General features: G+C 33.3%; 1 pseudogene; it reads left to right on the top strand.

The window, feature by feature from the left end:
- The first annotated feature begins 559 nt into the window (after nucleotides 1–559).
- Nucleotides 560–7,919, top strand: LOC133791621 (sugar transport protein 8-like; annotated as a pseudogene).
- The last annotated feature ends 11,769 nt before the right edge of the window (nucleotides 7,920–19,688 follow it).

The following is a 19,688-nucleotide window of genomic DNA, read 5'->3' as shown; positions in this document are numbered from 1 at the left end:
CTATGAGGACAACTTTTTTTTTTCTTCGAACGTTTTTCAAACAAAATAACGTGAGAGAATTTAAATAAAGATAATATGGTTTCAAATCACTCCATTCAATCCTACATCAAATGGCCAAGAAAAAAGCCACATGCTAGGGGTCTGCAATGCCCTCACATATGAATTTCCCATTAATTTTTTTGTTCTTTGATTTATTTTTTTTATTGAGTTTTTATTTATTTAATTTTACAAATGTCCACCTTTTCTTTTCTATTTTTCACACAATATAGAAAAAGGGATGAAAACGGGGATGTACTAAGCGTAAATAAAAGAAAAGATTGTGGCCTCAAATAAAAACTTCAATTTAATTATTTAAATATATATATTTTTTAAATAAATATAAAAGCTATTTAAAAATAACTTAACTTATTCCAACAATAAGTGATATGTCTTATATAACTAATCAGATATGACTGATATTAGATATTATCATTTATAATTTCAAATTTAATAAAATAATAGGATAAATATATTTGAAGTTTAACTACAGGATAAATATAAACTATTAATTAACTGAAAGATGTATTTTTCTCCAGGAAGAAAAGTAAAATAAGGAGTTCAAATAGGAGGTAGATTGTTACATAATAACAAATCATTATAAATACCCTCATCTCATTCACGGTTATATCCATTACTAATACTCCTTAATTTTACAGTCTCAAATTAGTATAGCACAACATGCCCGCTAGTCATTGCTGAGTCCGGCGGCGGCCGCGATGACTTTCCTGCCAAACTCACCAAGCAAGTTATTGTGTGCAGTATAATCGCGGCATGTGGTGGTCTCATGTTTGGATATGATATTGGCATATCCGGTACATTATATATTTACGTATATATATTTTTCTATGAAGGAAATGATATAGTTGATACATTAATTAATGGGTTTGCTTTTGTTTTCTTTATTAGGTGGAGTTACATCTATGGATGATTTTCTGATCAAATTTTTTTCCATTGGTGTACGCGAAAAAGCACCACGTAAAGGAAAACAACTATAGTAAATACGATAATCAGTATCTTCAACTGTTCACGGCGTCACATGGCAGCCATTGTGGCTTCTTTTATATAGCTTCTGAAATTCTGTTTTTTATGATTACTAATTTAATTATTCAAATTAAATAATTAATTGTTGAAATGTTACATAAATGTTTAAACAGATACAAAGTTATTTGAACAGAAATCAGATATGTTTAAACAGTTTGTGAATAGAAGATAAAAACGAACATAAAGTAAAGAACACACGAATTTTTACGTGGTATCAGCAATCTTTGCAGATTGCTACTAATCCACGAAGCCACGTCCAGAGAATGAAATTTATTAGAAGAATATCTAAACGATTACAAAACCAAATTAACTTATACAAATAAAGACTCCCTCTTGAATTTGTCGCAATTGTTGTAATCTAAACTCCTAATCAAATTTCTGAAGTGCTAAGATCTTGAACTCCCTTCAAATCATAATACTTACACTTTTCCTCCCGAAAAGTGACTCACGAACAAGACTTCTCCCGAAGCTTGATGACCAATGTCCAAGTGTGTTCAACCTGCACAATTAACACAAAGAAATCAATACAGAAGTACACTGTAATAAACCACTAAGAACTTGCTGGACTCAAGTTCTTCACATAATAAAAAGTCTCTCTAAAAACTTGAAAAATATTTGGAAAATAATACACCAGAGATGATCAAAAACAACGACCTAAGTATGATTATATACTTTTTAGAATCCCTTTAGGCTGTGGAAAACAAATCAGAATCTGTTCAAACAGACTGTCAATCCGTTCAAACAGATTCATTGAACCTGGATAGTTTTTAAACCCAGTTTCCTTAAATAAATAAGGAAACAATATATTCATTATCTCTGCAAGTTGTACACGATTTCTGGACAAATAAATCATATCAAAAAATAAAATAAATACCAATAATTTCCAATTCAAGAAAATATATTCTTTTATAGGAAATTATATATTTATTTTATTAACATATATATAATAATCTGATTATAGAAAGACACATTTCAACAAAACAGGAAACTACCCATTTTCGAAATTTACACTCAATATTACAAAACAGGAAACTACCCATTTTGAAAATACTCCTTTAATTAATTTTGTCAATATTGTCAAATATGCCAATAAATGATTTTACAGCTTCGATGACTTGTAAGAAGTTTGGGCGAAAGGTGACAATTCAAGCAACGTCTGTTTTCTTCGTGATGGGTTCTATTTTGAACGCCGCTGCCAAAGATCTTGGCATGTTGATTGCTGGAAGGATTTGTCTCGGTGTCGGTGTTGGATTCGGTAATCAGGTATCTAACATATATTTTACTGTTTAAAGCACTTAGTATAGAATACGGTTTTCAATTTATATTCTTCGGTATACATAATTTGATTATTATTATATACTAATATTTTTGTTAAAAAAACATATATATATAATATTTTTTTTGTTATATATTATAGTTTTCAAGAAAAATGGCATTTATTTCTTTTCATTTTTTTTAAATTGTGATAATTGTTCTTTATCAAGAATATTGTCATTCTTAAGAAGTTTGTTTAAAAAGCATATATTGTGGTTTGTCAAGAATATTATCGTTTCAAAGAAATATATCGTTTGCTTAGTTTATAATAAAAGTTATCTAATTTAATTTGGAATATTGTGCAATAGGTAATATTTATGTATAAAAATAATAGAAAAATAATATCTAAATTAGAGGCTTTTGCCGCAATTTGCCTTTATAGCCCTTTTTTGCCTCTGAATTTGTTTAAAATCAATGTTATAATAATTTAATTTGGAATATTGTAATTGGTTAGTAATCTTTACAAAAAACCAATTAATTTGATTTGAATTGTACTTTTTTTTTATTAATTAGTTTTAATTATATAAAAAAAACACATTTATATTTATTATTATATACAGGCAGTTCCATTGTTTATATCCGAGATTGCACCAACAAGATATCGAGGAGCTCTCAACATCTGTTTCCAATTATTAATTACTGTCGGAATACTATTAGCCAATTTTGCACTACTAAAAAAATTACATGATAAGTTGGTTAAAATCTGACATCTGAATGTTCATAAGTCGGTTGAGAACTGACTTCCCATGCAGTGACTTATGATGTAAAAACGTGGTAGGTTAATTGGCGCCAAACCGACATTTGGTATAAGACATGGTAGGTCGGTTGCAAACCGACATCTGGTGTAAGACATGGTAGGTCGGTTGCAAACCAACATCTGGTGTAAGACATGGTAGGTCGGTTGCAACCGACCTCTAGTATAAGACATGGTAAGTCGGTGTGGCACACCGACCTCTGGTGTAAAACATGACAAGTCAGTTCACAACCGACTTATGGTGTAGAGTTCTATTTCCAGTATTAGTAGAACCGACTTATGGTGTTTTTTTTTCTCTCTTAAAAAGTGTATTATGCCCAAAACAAATCATGTTTATTTATACAAACAAACTGAACAAAACAAAACATATATCACAATAATATAAAATACTAGAATTTGAACTAAGTATCTAAAATAACGAGTCTTAAGTTAATTACAAAATGACTCACATAAGCATTGTAAACTATAGTTTGGCAACAAAAGTGTGTATATCTTCAAGAAAGTCTAAGTTAACATTGTAAGTATATCTCATTAAAAGTATAAGTTAACAAAAGTGAGTGGACCTATGTAGTACTCATCAAATCCATGACGCATTGTGCCCATTCTTCACGTACTTCATTGATCTCATCCTTTGTGTAATAGTTCTTCCCGCCACACTAAAACAAAATTCATTGCATGAGTTGAATTAATATACTTAATCTTAAGGTAAAGCTAGAACTTTAATAATGAATATTTTCACTTACATTACTAGTTAGTCATCGCATTGAAAACTCATTTGTCACGAAGTCTTTCATCATCCTCATAACTTAGAACCCACATTGTACTGATTGTAATGGTTGACGAGGACACTTAACTGTTCTCCATGCGACTTCCTTAGTTTTTGCATTATTTGTGCGTAAATGTTGAAAGACACTAAATAATAATAACATAAACATTTAGATGTTGTTAATTTTAAATGAATTAAAGAGTATGCAATTAATTGGTTAGATTTTTACCGAGGAATGAGAGATTTGATTTCATCTGGTGGAAAATTGTGAAGAGAATCCAGGAAATAGCATAATTGGTGATCAAAATCAATTATTATAAGCATCCAATGCTTTCTAACAGAAACATAAAAATATTTCATTATTAATATTATATATATTCACTAACAAAATACTAAAAGTAAAAAACTTACCCCTTATGATATGGAAACAACCACATCTGACCCGGATTTGAATCAATCATACGCTTTGATACCCATTCAACTCGTTCTTTTTCAGTGGATCCAACATTTGATAACCAAATTGGCTCAACAAAACAAAAAAAGTGATTGATCTCTCTTTTCACTAATTGAAAGTATAAAATCCTACATAAAAAATATATCTCTGTTAAATTTATAAAATAAGTTATGAACAAACTTATAATTATTTTAAAAATCTTTGATACCTGATATATAACGATACACATGATGCTCCAATCTCTTCCATTAAGCCAACATGGATTATATCTTCTTGTGAGATATATAAATCATTCTCATGGCCGGATATCTCAAAATCCATCAGAATTTTGATCATGAAACTTGGCTCCACATACTTCACAATAGTTAATAGACACTTGAGAAAGCGAGGAACCCCACTAGGAATCTTGAAGAGTATCGGGGCACTAGCTTTAATTGACACTACTTCATTTTGACTAGGAAGTCTTTGGGAAGGATGAGACTTCTCTTGTGTCATTGGGGCATTAGGTATTGGTGAACCATTCCTTTTTTGCTTCTTTGTCTTCTTAGGTAGCTTCAACATGAAAGCAACACATGTTAGTCATGAAAAATAATTCAATCACTAAATATAGTTTCTTGTCAATGTCTTACCAAATCTGAATCGTAAAGAATGATCAGATGAGATGGCCACTCAACTTAGTGGCCGGCAATATGACGTACTAAAGCAAGATAAAATAGAATACAAAATTACATATGGTTGTCACAATCAAAATACAAAGACTACATATAAAAGAACCTTTCTAAATGCATATATTGCAGCTAACTCTCCATATGTTAAACATATACAAATATTTTCAACTGGTGTCCAATTAATGACCCCCTAAGCACATAAAAGCAAAGACCACTGTGATCCTTTTTAATATATACTGAATCCTTTTTAATTTAATAGACCACATGCATTAATAGTATTAATATAATATAATATAATATAGGTTTGATAGAACATTTTCTTTCCCATAATTATATTTCTGATGACAGTCATTATCAACAATTTTATGAAGAGTAAAGTCCACTCTAAATAGTAATCAAGTGGTAAAACAGTCCAAATTCAACATGTTATACATATGATGTAAGCATATAAATATGTATATAAATATATACTTCTCAAAGTCAAAAGTCTGCCCTTATTGTGCTAGAATCTAAGCATATGAATATGAATGATGAGTGAAGCTAAGTGACCGGAGTTGAGGAGGGAGAGTCGCTGCAGTTTGGGTTGCTGGCGGAATGAAGAAGATGAGAAGAAATTTTTTTCGCAGGGGTGTACAGTGAAGAAGAAGAGCGCGGGATACTCAATTTTATTTGTGCTTTTTTTTTTCCACCCTAATTTTAACAAGGTATGTCTCCAATACCAACCGACATATGATGTAGCATCATAAGTCATTTCTAAAACTGACTTATGCTATTAAAATTAAAAATATATAATTTTAACATGGTAAGTCAGTGCATTAGCAATTGACCTATGATGCAACATGATATGTCTGTTCTAGAATCGACTTTTGATGTTAAAATTAACAAATATATAAGTTTAATATGTTGATATTTAGTTTTAAAATTATAAATCTCCAACTTATTTAGTTTATTTTTGTTCAAATATTTTCTTATTAAAAACTAAATTAAATTTTTTTAATTCTGAATAATTAATTAATTAATATTTTAAAAATTATAATATATGTAATATTAATAAGTATATATTTTTTATACTTATTGCATTCACAAATCAATTATATATTTGTATTATTTAATAAAGTAATATATTTTAAAATTCAAATAATACAAAAACAAATTAGACTATCTTTAACAATATATTTTTATAATGACATGATAGGTCAGTCCATAGAACCGACTTACTATGTCACATGAAAAGTCAGTTCCTACACAACCGACCTTCCATGTCGTTTAAAAAAATATTAATTAAATACATTAAAATATTTATAATTTTTTTTTATTTTAAATCATAAATAATATTCAATTAAAATATTTTTTCATTATAAAATATAATTATTTTTTTATATTATAAATAATTGATTAATTTGATTCATCTATTTATATTTCAAAACATTATAATGTAGATTGACAAATATAAAATTTTTACATTTATTTCATACACTACTAAATAAATTATTGTATTTAAAAAATTCAAATAGATAAAAATGTGACATGATAAGTCAGTTCATATAGTACCGACATACCATGTTAGAAATGTAGGACATAGTAAGTCGGTCCACACAGAACTGACCTGCCATGATTAACATGGCAGGTCAGTTTTGCAGGAACCGACTTACTATGACATCTTCAAGCATGGGAGGTCGGTTCAATGTGAACCGACCTAGCATGTCAACATGGTAGGTCAGTTCCTGCGTAACCGACCTCCCATGCTTACCTTTGTTATACATGATAAGTCGGTTCTGTGTAAACCGACTTATGAACATGTGGTAAGTCAGTTTAAGCAGAACTGACCTCTCATGGCCAATGACTGATGTCCAGATTGTAGTAGTGTTGTGAATTATGGTACTTCACGTCTTCATCCATATGGATGGAGAATCTCCTTAGGAGGGGCTGCCATTCTTGCCCTAATATTACTAGTAGGGTCTCTACTAATTGTTGAGACTCCAACAAGTCTGATCGAGCGAGGTAAGAAAGATGAAGGGTTTAAAAATTTTGAGAAAGATCCGAGGTGTGGAAGATGTGGAAAAAGAATATGAAATGATCTTACATGCCACTGAATTAGCTGCTAAAGAGAAGCACTCATATCAAAAGCTCATGCAACGTTCCAACAGACCCTAGCTCTTGGTAACTATTGCTCTACAAATTTTTCAACAATTTACGGGGATTAATTTAATTATGTTTTATGCCCCTGTATTGTTTCAAACAATTGGTTTCGGGAGTGATCCTTCACTTTTATCTGCGGTGGTCACTGGCGGAGTGAATGTGTTGGCAACTTTTGTTGCAAATCTTATAGTTGATAAGGCCGGAAGAAAAAGTCTACTGATTGAGGCAGCTGTTCAGATGTTTATTGCTCAGGTAAATTAAAATTTGTTTGGTGACGTACGTTTCATTTATCCCATTGATACTAATAAACTAACTTCGCTTAATTTGTTTTGTTTGCAGTCTGCAATGGGAGGCATACTCACAACCCAACTAAAAGCAACAAACTCTGTATCTAACAAGTATGCCATGATAGTCTTGCTATTGATATGTATTTTTGTATTTGGATTCGCATGGTCATGTGGGGTTCGCTAGGGTGGTTGATTCTTCTTTGCGGTCGCTACCAATATGTTGTTTACCTTCCTTATAGCTGAAGCCTTCTTGACTATGCTTTGTCATATGCAGTCCGGTATATTCTTTTTCTTTGCAGCTTGGGTTTTGATAATGTTCCTCTTTGCTATCTTTCTCCTTCCGAAAACTAAAGGAATTCCTATTGACGAGATGACTGAGAGAGTATGGAAGAAGCATTGGTATTGGAACAAATACTATAACGATAATAGATATGATATTAAGAAGGAAAGCACATGAAGGAAGCAAAGCAAAGCACAACAATTTGAGTTATTTAGGGCCTGTTTGACATTGTTTTTTGTTTTTAAAATTTTGTTCTAAAAAATGAGAACAGAAAACTGTTTTTGTAGTTTTCAAAAAACAAGAGGTGTTTGGTTAATGTTTTCTAAAAACAATTTTTTTAGTTTTATTTTTTTAAAATCTTAAATAAAAAATTAACAAATATATTTACAAAGAGAAAAATATTTTAAAAGTTTGTAATAAATAATGAGATAAAATAATTTGAAAGAAAAAATGATGAAAAATAAGAAGTGAGAAAGTTAAGAAAATTTGAGAATAATAGAAAACAACTTTTTGTTGTTCTCAAAATTTTCTGTTTTTTGTAACTTTGTTTTTAAAAATTGTGTTATTAAAACAATGCCAAACACCATCAACTTGTTTTCAAAAAACAGTTTTTAGCTTTTAAAAACAAAAAACAGTTTTTTAGTTAAGGTGTCAAACATCATTTTAGTATTTTAGTTTTAGTTTGAAGTTTTCATTTAGAACTAGTGGTGAACATTTTCGTTTAATAATTTGAGCAAAACAGTATTTTAGTTTGATTATGTGTTTTCTCTTTAATATCACTTACTTTCCCATAATCCAATATATTAAATTTAACATTTAGAGTGTGACTGAAAGTAAGATTTTTCTTTTTCTTTAGAATTCATAGTATAAATTTATTTATTTATTTTTGCATGTTATGGCATCATTGTTCATAATGCTAGTGCTAAGTTCATAATGCTAGTGCTAAGCCACAAACAATTTAACTAACTTTTTATTGAACTTTTGGGTCTATAGGATAGAAGTTATCATTACTTAGTTACATATCTCTTCTATATACTTGCATCAATAATTTTCTTTTAGTTCTTCAAAACCATCATTAAAGTTAATGACATGCAGGCCGGCCAATAGTGACCTTTATCTATTTTGAAAAGTGATAATTCAATTAAAGAAAAGAACAATGGAACTCTGCCATAACAGCAGAAGAAGCACCAGGAGAAATTTGCTCTGTTCAACACATATATAAAGCATTTTTTTTTTTGCAAGAGCATATGAAGTCCTGATAACAATTGAGAAAATACAATACTAATATACTATATATGATTGATAAGCCATTCGCTTAATATACTTGAGTATCAATCTATCAAAATCTAGGGTGATTCTAATGAAGAAGTTAACTTATATACATAAGCAAAATCAGATCCAATTATCACCAAGCAGCAACCAAGTCCATAATTAACTACTTCAACCTTTAAAAAACAGCCCTTTGTATCAGCAGCAAACAATTAGACATTGTTTTGCACACCTTCCCAACTTGATTACTAGTAATTCTTACACCACCAATCTGATTTCACATTTACTGCATCATCAACTTTCATTTTTAGCACATCATTTGGGAGAGGATATGTCAAATGCGAGAAAGTGCAGTAGTGGATTGATTAGACTCCCAATTGTTTTGGTTTTGAAACTCCCTCCAAAATTAAGGGCACAATTAATCAAATCTGACCACGTAAAACTATTTTCCCCAGGAATGGTACTATTTCTGTGATTTCATAAAGACCATTCCAGGATATATACATAGACTCTGAAGTTTTTTTTTTGGTCAAGCATGGATTTCAAACTAACAATAATATTTAAGATATTCACATGAACATAACATTATTAAACTCAATAGAGTTCATATGTAAAAAATTTAGCCATACATCTTTTTTTTTAGTTTCAGTACATCCTGTTAGAAAAATATAAAATGTTAATATTGTAAATTAAAGAGCAAATATTACTTCATGTTTTTTTTCGAAATCCTAACTTTATACATTATCTATTCAATTATCATCATCATCAGGTATTCTATAATTGAAAATTGTACATATTTGATATTTGGACTTGAATTTGATCAAATGTTTAACGCCCAAATTATAATAACCACTAAGCGGTAGTTGTAATTATAGTCGAGCGGTCGATCCACAATGAGGTAACCTAAAACCAAAATATTAGTAGAAAAATAATACAAAAAGTTAGTAACATAAAATAAATAGAAATGAAAATGAAAATAGATTTTTTTGTTATCTTTTTGAAGAAATGATAAAATGAAACAAGTCAAGTGAAATAAAAATAAGATGTAATCAATAGTTGAAAAGTAGAAAGGTTTCAAGAATCATGCATATGCTTGTTTAGTTACTTGATTTACAAAATTACACAAGTAAATAGTTCACATCCCAACATTTACTTGGAAAATCTAACATTAAAATTTATATTCTTTTTTAACAAAAGTCTATTTGAGTTATAAAGTTCTTTCCTTTAGGAGCACAATGTTAATCTTATGAAAAATCTAAAAATGACAAAATACCCAAGGGCAATAATGCAATAGAAGATTAGATATAAAATTATGTATCAATATTACTTTTACTAATTAGAAACACATAGAAAGAGCATGACTAATCCTATATTTATTAGTACAAGCAAATAAAGATAAGAAAATAATAAAGATGAGGTTGAAAGAACATAAACAACTCAAATGCATTATATTAAGAACATAATAAATTAAAGTAGCAAAATAACATCACTAGTATATAAAATCATCACTAACCTTCCTAGGAAGATTATACCATTATGTTCATCATTTTCACAAAATTATAAGAAGAAAGTATGAGAAGAAAGTGAGTAGAAATTTTGCTATAGTTTTTTTACTTTTAAAATTACATACCAAATGTGAAAGAAGAGTCCTTATTTATAGAAGAATAAAATGAATAAAAAGAAATTAAACTACAAATGAGGTTTACAAAATAAATCTGAAACATTAATAATAAAATATGATTTTGAAAATGGTCACTATGCCTCTTTTTCTAAATTGACATAAAATGTGAGTTTTAAAGCTTAAAATGGAAGGGTCCAAGGCCCAAAGTGCACACAAAGTGGGCTGGAAAGAGGCTGGTGGCAGCTGGAACATTGACCAACTTATGGCCAATGAGAGCAAGCCACATGGACGACTTGGGCAGAAGGCAAAGCCTTGTTTGACTGGGTCAACGCGTGGGTCAAGAAGGCTGGGGCGCGGGTTCGCGAGTCGCCGGAGCTGGGACGCAGACAGGTGGCAGGCGAGGGGCGCGCCAAGTGGCGCGCTGGGGAGAAGGGAAAACTAGGCGGGCCTAGGCTTTGAATTGGGCCTTTTGGTTCCAAAAATGCCACTTTTTCACTTTTTTTTAGCTTTACTTATTTCTTTCTCTTTCTTTTTGTTAGTGTCCAAATGCAATTTATTTCCTGAAAATTAAATACAAATTAATATTTTCAATTATAAAATATATTACAATAAATTTATGATAATATTAATTAATACTTAATTTATTTTGCACTTCAAAACTAATAAATTGACATTTTTGAGTACTAAACACAATCCCCAACCATCTTATTGTTAGTCCCTAGCAATTCAAGTGAAAAAGAAAATTATCAAGTCAAATCAAGCAAAACAATATAAGCATTTTCAAAATATCAACAAGAAGTCAAAGATCTCTATCGAAGCTACTCCAATTGCAATTCTAGAGTTGTACCAAACCATGTTCCTTTTTATCGCAAGTCATAACACAAATAGTATTGAAAAATCTCAAAAGTATAAAAGTCTCATCTCCAAATTCCTCACGGGCATTGAAAATATTTTTATGGGAAGGACAACACTCTTGGAGTTGGAAATGTAACAGTTTACGCTCAAATGAGAAAAGATAAACTTTTTAGGACAATATTGATCACAAGATAGACATATCAACTTATTGGAATTCAAATGACAAACAACCTTTGGGATTACATGAGAAAACTCAAAGAATAAAATGACAACTAACTAGAAATGATAAATAAGAAAATGAAATTATTAATAATAATTTTTTTTTAATTTTTTAATTTTTTTTATTTTTATGAACACAATTATACAAAACAAAAAAAATAATAGAAATATTTTTTCTACATAATTACAAAATAACAAAGGAAAGTGTTGCTCTTGTTCTTTTTTTTTTTTTTTTCATTTTTCATTCATTTTTTTTACTATGTTTTTCTCTTTTTTTATTATTTTTCTTCTTCTTCTTCTTTTTACTTTTTTTTAGACAAAAGGAAACACAAAAATAAAAGGAATTTACAAATAAAATAAAATAAAATAAAGACTCATTCTTATATGAAAAACATCCCTCTAATAAGTGTCATGTTTTAAATTCCAAAGATGTGACTTTACCAGTTCCAATGATCAATAAAAGTTCAAAAAGTTGTTTTCTCAACTCTCACAACTCACCAAGAAATGAAAAAATTTTAACTTGAAATTTCTCTCAACTATTTGCGTTAACAACCAATTTACCACATGTTTGGGAAGTGCACAAAAGAACTCTGGAAATCACTTCTTAATAGCTAAACATAGTAAAAACTGACTCAATCCAACAAGTTGTACTCATGCTCGGTAATTTTGAGAAAAATTGACTTAAAAGTTCAACAAGACAATAAGATTCTCCAAATGAATGCTCACCACCCCAACCAAAAACCAGAAAGTATCCTCAATGTCAAAATGAATATTTATTGAAAAAGATAGGGAAATAAAACACCTGGATGATGACAATGTCCATGAGGTGAAAGTTGAAATAGCCTGATAACAATACCCCAAAACAAACAAAATACAAGAACGAAAGACATACAAAAATAAAAGAAAGACAAAACAATAAAACTAGAATAAAAACAAACAAACCATTTAGAATTTCAGAGTGTATAAACTGGGTCCTTAAGAAGGACCTCCTCAATGTGACTCATACTCTCAATGTAATACTTCAATCTTTGGCCATTGACTCGAAAAATTCTCACATAGGTTGGGTCCTCGACCTCAATAGAACCGTTGGGAAATACTTGCTTCACTACAAATGGACCAGTCCATCGCGATCTCAGTTTACCGGGGTGCAAGTGCCAACTAGAATCATACAAATTCACTTTCTGATTTGGCTCAAAGTGTTTTCACAGGATCTATTTATTGTGAGCAATTTTCAACTTCGCTTTATAAAATCCTGGAATTGTCATATGCATCGTTTCTTAACTCCTCAATTTCAGACAATTAGAGTTTGCGATTGATACCTGCAGCATTAAGATCAAGTTGATGGCTTTGATAGCCTAATAGGCTTTATGCTCGAGCTTGACAGGTAAATGAGATTTTCCAAAGACAAGTCGATAGGGAGACATCCCAAGAGGGGATTTGAAAGCAATGCGATATGCCCAAAGAGCGTCTAGAAGATGTGTAAACCAATCTTTGCAGTCAGGATTTACCATCTTTTTCAAAATGTGTTTTATCTCCCTACTAGCTAACTCACTTGGCCATTAGTCTGTGGATGATAGGAATTTGAAACTTTATGAAGTACACTGTACTTACGCATAAGAGCCTCAAAAGTTCTATTGCAAAAATGAGTGCCTTGATCACTAATGATAGCGCGAGGAGTACCGAACCTTGATAACACATTTTCTTTCAAGAATTTGACAACTGTAGCGTTATCATTGGTTCAACAGGGTACGACCTCGACCCATTTTGAAACATAATCAACAACGAGAAGAATGTAGAGGTAGCCAAAAAGAAGGTGGAAATGGTCCCATAAAGTCTACCCCCCACCAATCAAATATTTCGATAACAAGAATTGGGTTCAAAGGAATCATGTGCCGATGGGACAAGGAGCCTATCTTTTGGCACCTTATACAAGAACGACAGAAATCATTGGTTTCTTTGAACAAAGTGGGCCAATAAAGACCGCATGTAAGATTTTTTAGTGGTTTTCCTCACAGAAAAGTGACCACCACAAGCATCGTTGTGGTAGAAATTCAACACACTAGACACCTCATCGTCATGGAAGCATCTTCGCATGATTTGGTCGGGGAAATACTTGAATAAGTATGGGTCATCCCAAAAGAAATTGTGCCCCTTGACCAGAAATTTGTGTTTATCTTGTGAATTCCACTTGGGAGGAAATTACTAAGTAGTTCACAATGTAAGCATACCACGGTAACTTAGTAACAAAAACCAATTGTTCATCGGGGAAATTACCATGAATAGGTGGACCATCAGTGAGATCGTTGAATTTAAGTCAGGACAAATGGTCCACGATGACGTTTTCAACACCTTTCTTGTCTTTGATAGTTATATCAAATTCTTGCAAGAGAAGGATCCACCGTATTAATCGCGCCTTAGCATCCTTTTTGGAAAGGAGATATTTCAAGGCAGAGTGATCCGTGAAGATTGTAATAGGTGATCCAATCAAATAAGATTGGAATTTTTCAAGGGCAAAGACCACTACAAGCAACTCTTTTTCAGTACTGGAATAATTCATTTGAGCACTATTGAGAGTTCGACTTACATAGTATATGACAAAGGGTTTCCCTTCCCTTCATTGTCCTAACACATCTCCCACAGCAAAGTTGTTGGCGTCACACATGATCTCGAAAGGAAGACTCCAATCGGGTGACTGAATGATGGGAGCGGAAGTGATTGAATTTACAAGCGTTCGGAATGATTCATCACACTTAGGTGTCCACTTAAAAGTAACATCTTTGGCTAGGAGGTTGCTTAGCGGACGAGCAAGCATTGAAAAATTGTGTATGAACCTCCTATAGAAACCAACATGACCAAGGAATGACCTAACATCTTTGATAGTCTTAGGAGTAGGCAGGTTGGAGATAAGGCCGACTTTTGATTGATCAACCTCAATTCCTCTTTCGGAAAAGACTATGCCAGAAGATACCATGAAGTGGCTGTAACACCCTACTACCTTAGAGTCATTACTAAGTGAGTTTAAAATGTGCAATTAACTCGCTCAGCGAGGTTTTTAGAACAAAAGTGTGATTAAACAAAAAGACAAGGCTGTAATCTTTAAAAGTACCCCATTTCACTAAAAGTTCCAAGAGTTTAACATTTGGGATCCCAAAAAACGGGGTTTGTAAAATATTTACAACTCAAAATAGATTTACAATTGACTAATTATCAAAAACAGAGTTTAATACAGCCATTTCTCAAAATGCCCCCAACCAAAGCAGTCGGGTAGGCCAAACATGTACGCGCCGCCCCCACGCTCTCCGTACTCATGGCTGGTTGACTTTCTCTTTGCCCTTACCTGCAACACAGAGCACCCGTGAGCCGAAGCCCAGCAAGAAAACTCATATAGCACACAACATATGCATATCATACAATCACTATAGCAGATAACTCATATCTAGTCAGACAATCCATAAGATTTAAACACATATATGGCCATGCCGTCCCAGAAGCGTTACCAAAGCCTGGGATCTCGGTCTACACCGTAAGGATATCCCATGTATCCATTGGGGTCTCACCCTAACCACAAGCACTCCATGTGCTAAGTGGTATTCCCGGCCCCACTGCCGTTCTCGGCCCTTCGCCGTTCCTGGCTCCTTTGTCGTTCACTCTGCTATTACCACATTTAACATTATCAAATTACAATCAAATATATAATCATTCATTTAAAGCTACATCCTAGCAATGATACAATCTAGGGCCGCGCCCTGCAGCAATACTATGGGCCCAAGCCCTGCTCTACGGGTGCTACAGTTTTCTTACCTGTATTCCGAGCTTTCCGATGCACCAAAGTCACAAGCACAGTCCTTTATCATGAGCCTCTCCGAAATCCTAGTCACAACACATATAAAACACTTTTAATACTAACCAATCCCAAAACCACTTCCCGGGACCAATCCCGTACTCTCGGGACCCCTAATTCCCTAAAACAAAGCATTGGAGCCATCCCTCAAGTCCCCGGGCAAAAGCCTTAAAAACACAATATTTGGCTGTCAAAAATGGCCTAGGGCCGCAGCACTCCCATCAAGGGCCGCGGCGCCCCTACGTGAACCCAGATTTCTGGGTTTTCTCCTGCATTTTCCCCGAGCCAAAACAACCCAAAAAAGTACCTAAACCCCAAAATCAATTTAAAACCCCAAATGAACCCTTTAACAACCTATAAACATAAAAAACAAACTCAATTACACAATCACACTCAAAATCCATTCTTGAGTTTCAAATTCCTGAAACTTAAACCATGGCTTCCAAGACTTAAACCAGAGCTTGAAAACTATAAATCATGCCTCTAAAATCTTAAACCACATAAGATACGAAAATTAAACATGCTAAGGATTCTTACCTTAATCAAAACTCAGCTCGAACTCCTCTCAATTCTAGCTTCCAACCTCTTTCCTCTTGATTATCCTAATTGAATTTCCAAGTAAAACCAGCCATATTTCCTTTAGGTTTCCACACTCAATCTCTGAAAAACAACCTTGAACTCAAGCAATAACAGAACATAATCCTTACCTCTGAGTAGTCCTAGCTTAAATTTGACATTGCTTGTCTCCAATCCCTCTTGAATTTCCTCCTAGGTCTCCCAACTTCAGCCCCTTGTTCTTTTCCCCTTTCCTTATGATTTTCTTCCAATTTCAGTATAAACAAACATATGACTAAGTGTAATACGTATTCCCTTTTCCTTAAGCTCAAACTTATCTATCCTTAGCCAATTGACCATTCTACCCTTTCATAAGAATTCCTTCCTAACTAAACCTCAAGGGCACTCTTGTCCTTTCACCTATTTTACAATTCTACCATTTTCCATCTAAACTTGTTACTTTTAGCAGTTACTAATGGTTACCCAGGTTACTCAATCACCAATAACCACAAACTCTCAAATTCACAAAATTCCCAAAGTACCCCAGGCTCCTCCCGAGCCGGGTATAAAATCCCGTTGTGACTTTTAAATTAACTAGCTCCCTAGGACTGTCTCGGCACGTGCATCACATTAATATCACCACACTCACGTGGTACAAATCACATAATACAATTATCACATTTATGCCCTCAACGGGCTAAGATTACCAATTTACCCCTATCATGCAAACAGGGTCCACATGCATATTTATACCACCTAAACATGCATTCTAATCAAATATTCATTCAAATTCATATATTAACATGTTAATTCACTTATTGCCCTCCAGGCACGCTAATCAAGGTCCTAAACCTTATTAGCGAATTGGGGTGTTACAGTGGCATTTCTCCAAATTGAGCACAAATCCTTTCTCAATACATCGTTTTAAAGCAGCTTAAAGATGAGAAGACACGTGTCAAAGGAATTACCAAAAATGGTTAGGTCATCCATGAATACTTCCATCAATTTTTCAATCATGTCACAAAAGATGCTCATCATGCTTCTTTGGAATGTAGCTGATGCATTACACAAGCCAAATGGCTTTCATCGAAAAGAAAAAGTGTCAAAGGGACAAGTGAAAGTGGTCTTATCTTGATCCTCTAATGCAATCTCAATTTGATAATAGCTTGAATAGCCATCAAGAAAGCAATAGAAATGATGACCAATTACACGCTCAAGGAATTGATCAATGAATGGGAGTAGAAAATGATCTTTGCGGGAGGCAACATTTAATTTTATATAATAAATGTACATGCACCACCCTGTCACAGTTTTTATGGGGACAATGACCCCTTTTTTGTTTTGGACCACAGTGACACCAGATGTCTTGGGCACGACTTAAGTTGGACTGACCCATTTGCTATCAGCCACTGGGTAAATAGTACCAGCGTCTAGCAATTTCAAAACTTCATTTTTTACAACTTCTTTCATTGTGGGGTTCAGTCACCTTTGAGGATCTCTTTGAGGGATAGCCTTGTCCTCCAGATTGATTCGATAAGAGAAAATTAAAAGACTAATACCTTTGATATCAGCAAGCGCCCAAACTATCACAGATTTATGCATTCACAGTAGCTCGAGTAATTACAATTCTTGATAATTTCGAAGGTTGGGTGAGATGATAACTGGAAATGTTTCACCGTCTCCCAAGAAGACATGTTTCAGACCCTCGGGTAGTTGGGTCAATTGAACAATTGGAACCTCTTCCGCTGAATTTTTCGGTTGTGCCCTCTCACGAGGTAGCTCTTCGAAGAGAGGTTGCCAAAACTTAATCCCTTTGTTGCGTGAGTCTATGTGATCTATTATTGCAAGAGTAGACTCAATATAATCGGGACTTTCATTGTTAGACAAAAGGAAGAGTTCATCAAGATTATCAAAGTTGCTTCGCAATTGAACCTGACTAGGAATTAAAATGTCAATCATGAATGTTTGATAACATTCATCATCTTCTTGGGGTTGTTTCCCGATAGGGAAGATATTGACTTCAAGAGTCATATTTCCAAATGATATCTTCATTAGGCCATTCCGACAATTGATTAAAGCATTTGCAGTAGCAAGGAATGGTCTTCTGAGGATAATATGAATTTTTGACTCCATTTTTACCACAGATTAGGTATCAAGAATAAGAAAGTCCACATGGTAATAGAATTTTTCAATTTGAACTAAAAAATCCTCAACAATACCCCTAGGATTTTTGGTGGAGAGGTCAGCAAGCTGGAGCACAATAGATGTTGGCCTCATTTCTCCAAGACCAAGTTGTGAGTACACAAAGTAAGGCATGAGATTTACACTCACGCCAAGATAAATTAAGGCTTGGCTGACTTCATGAGTCCTAATTTGGTAAGAAATGGTGGGACAACTGGGATCTTTGTATTTCGACGGTGTCTTTTGTTCAATCACCGTACTCACTTGTTCAGTCAAGAAAGCAATTTTCTTGACATTGTGCTTCCTTTTTCCAGTGCATAGATCCTTGATGATTTAGGCATAAACTGACACTTTTTTGATGATGTGAAGCAAAGGAAGATTAATCTTCACTTGTGTCAGGTGCTCAAGGATTTCAGCATGTATATCAGGAAGTTTCCCAATAGGTCTAAGAGCCTGGGAAAATGGTACTTTTGGAGAAGCATTGAGTGGTGCATTCTCAGGATTAACTTTTGGAATGCTAGGAGAGGTGGTTTTTATGGATGGGTCTTGCAAAGTTTTACCACTTCTAGCTGTTATGGCATTTACTTCCTTAACATTTTGATCATTGGAATTTGAGAATTGGGCCATGTGTTGGCCTTGCACATTGAATTTAGGTTGGGAAGGAAGTTTGCCTTTTTCTGGAATGGCCAAGGATTCAGTCAATTTTGAGAATTGACATTTCATTTCTTTGATTTCTTCTATCATTTGGCGATTTATTTTTATTTGTTCCTCTATGAATGCATGAAGGGTTTTCTCAACAGAATTTCGTTGTGGATGAGCATTGTATTGAGGTGCAGAATACACCTTTGATGGTTGAACTTGTTGCTCATTTCTCCATTGACATTCAGACGATTGAGCTTGGTTAGAATCTCTCAAATTGAAATTTGGGTGGTTTCTCCAATTAGGGTTGTACTTATGGGAGAATGGCTTGTTATACGCCCCTAAGGCATTGCATTGCTGCTCATAGACCCCCCTCATTTTATTAAAAGATAAGTAGTCCTTAGCTAAATGCTCCGTCCCTCCACAAACAAAATAAGGTTTTTGTCACTCCGCATGAGCAATCATGTGCGGTTTTTGGCCATTTTTCATCATTAAGACCTCAAACTTCATTTTAAAAGCTTCAAGTTGGGCCTTAACACTATCCTCTTCTCAAAGTTGATAGTTCCCAGATGGTTTATATCGGTTGGTGTTATCAGTAGCACTTGGACCAGTCCAGGTGTGAGATTTTTGTGCGATTTCTTCGAGATATTCAAGAGCATTGTCTGGCTCTTTTTCGAGGAATTCATCATTTCATAGCATTTCTACAAATTGGTTCTCACGACTCCTGAGGCCTTCATAGAAGTAACTTACCAAACACCAATTCTCA

The sequence above is a fragment of the Humulus lupulus genome, chromosome 7, assembly GCF_963169125.1.
Source record: "Humulus lupulus chromosome 7, drHumLupu1.1, whole genome shotgun sequence".
Classification (NCBI taxonomy): domain Eukaryota; kingdom Viridiplantae; phylum Streptophyta; class Magnoliopsida; order Rosales; family Cannabaceae; genus Humulus; species Humulus lupulus.
Note: the sequence above shows the minus strand (reverse complement) of the source record. Positions and strands in the feature narration are given on the sequence as shown.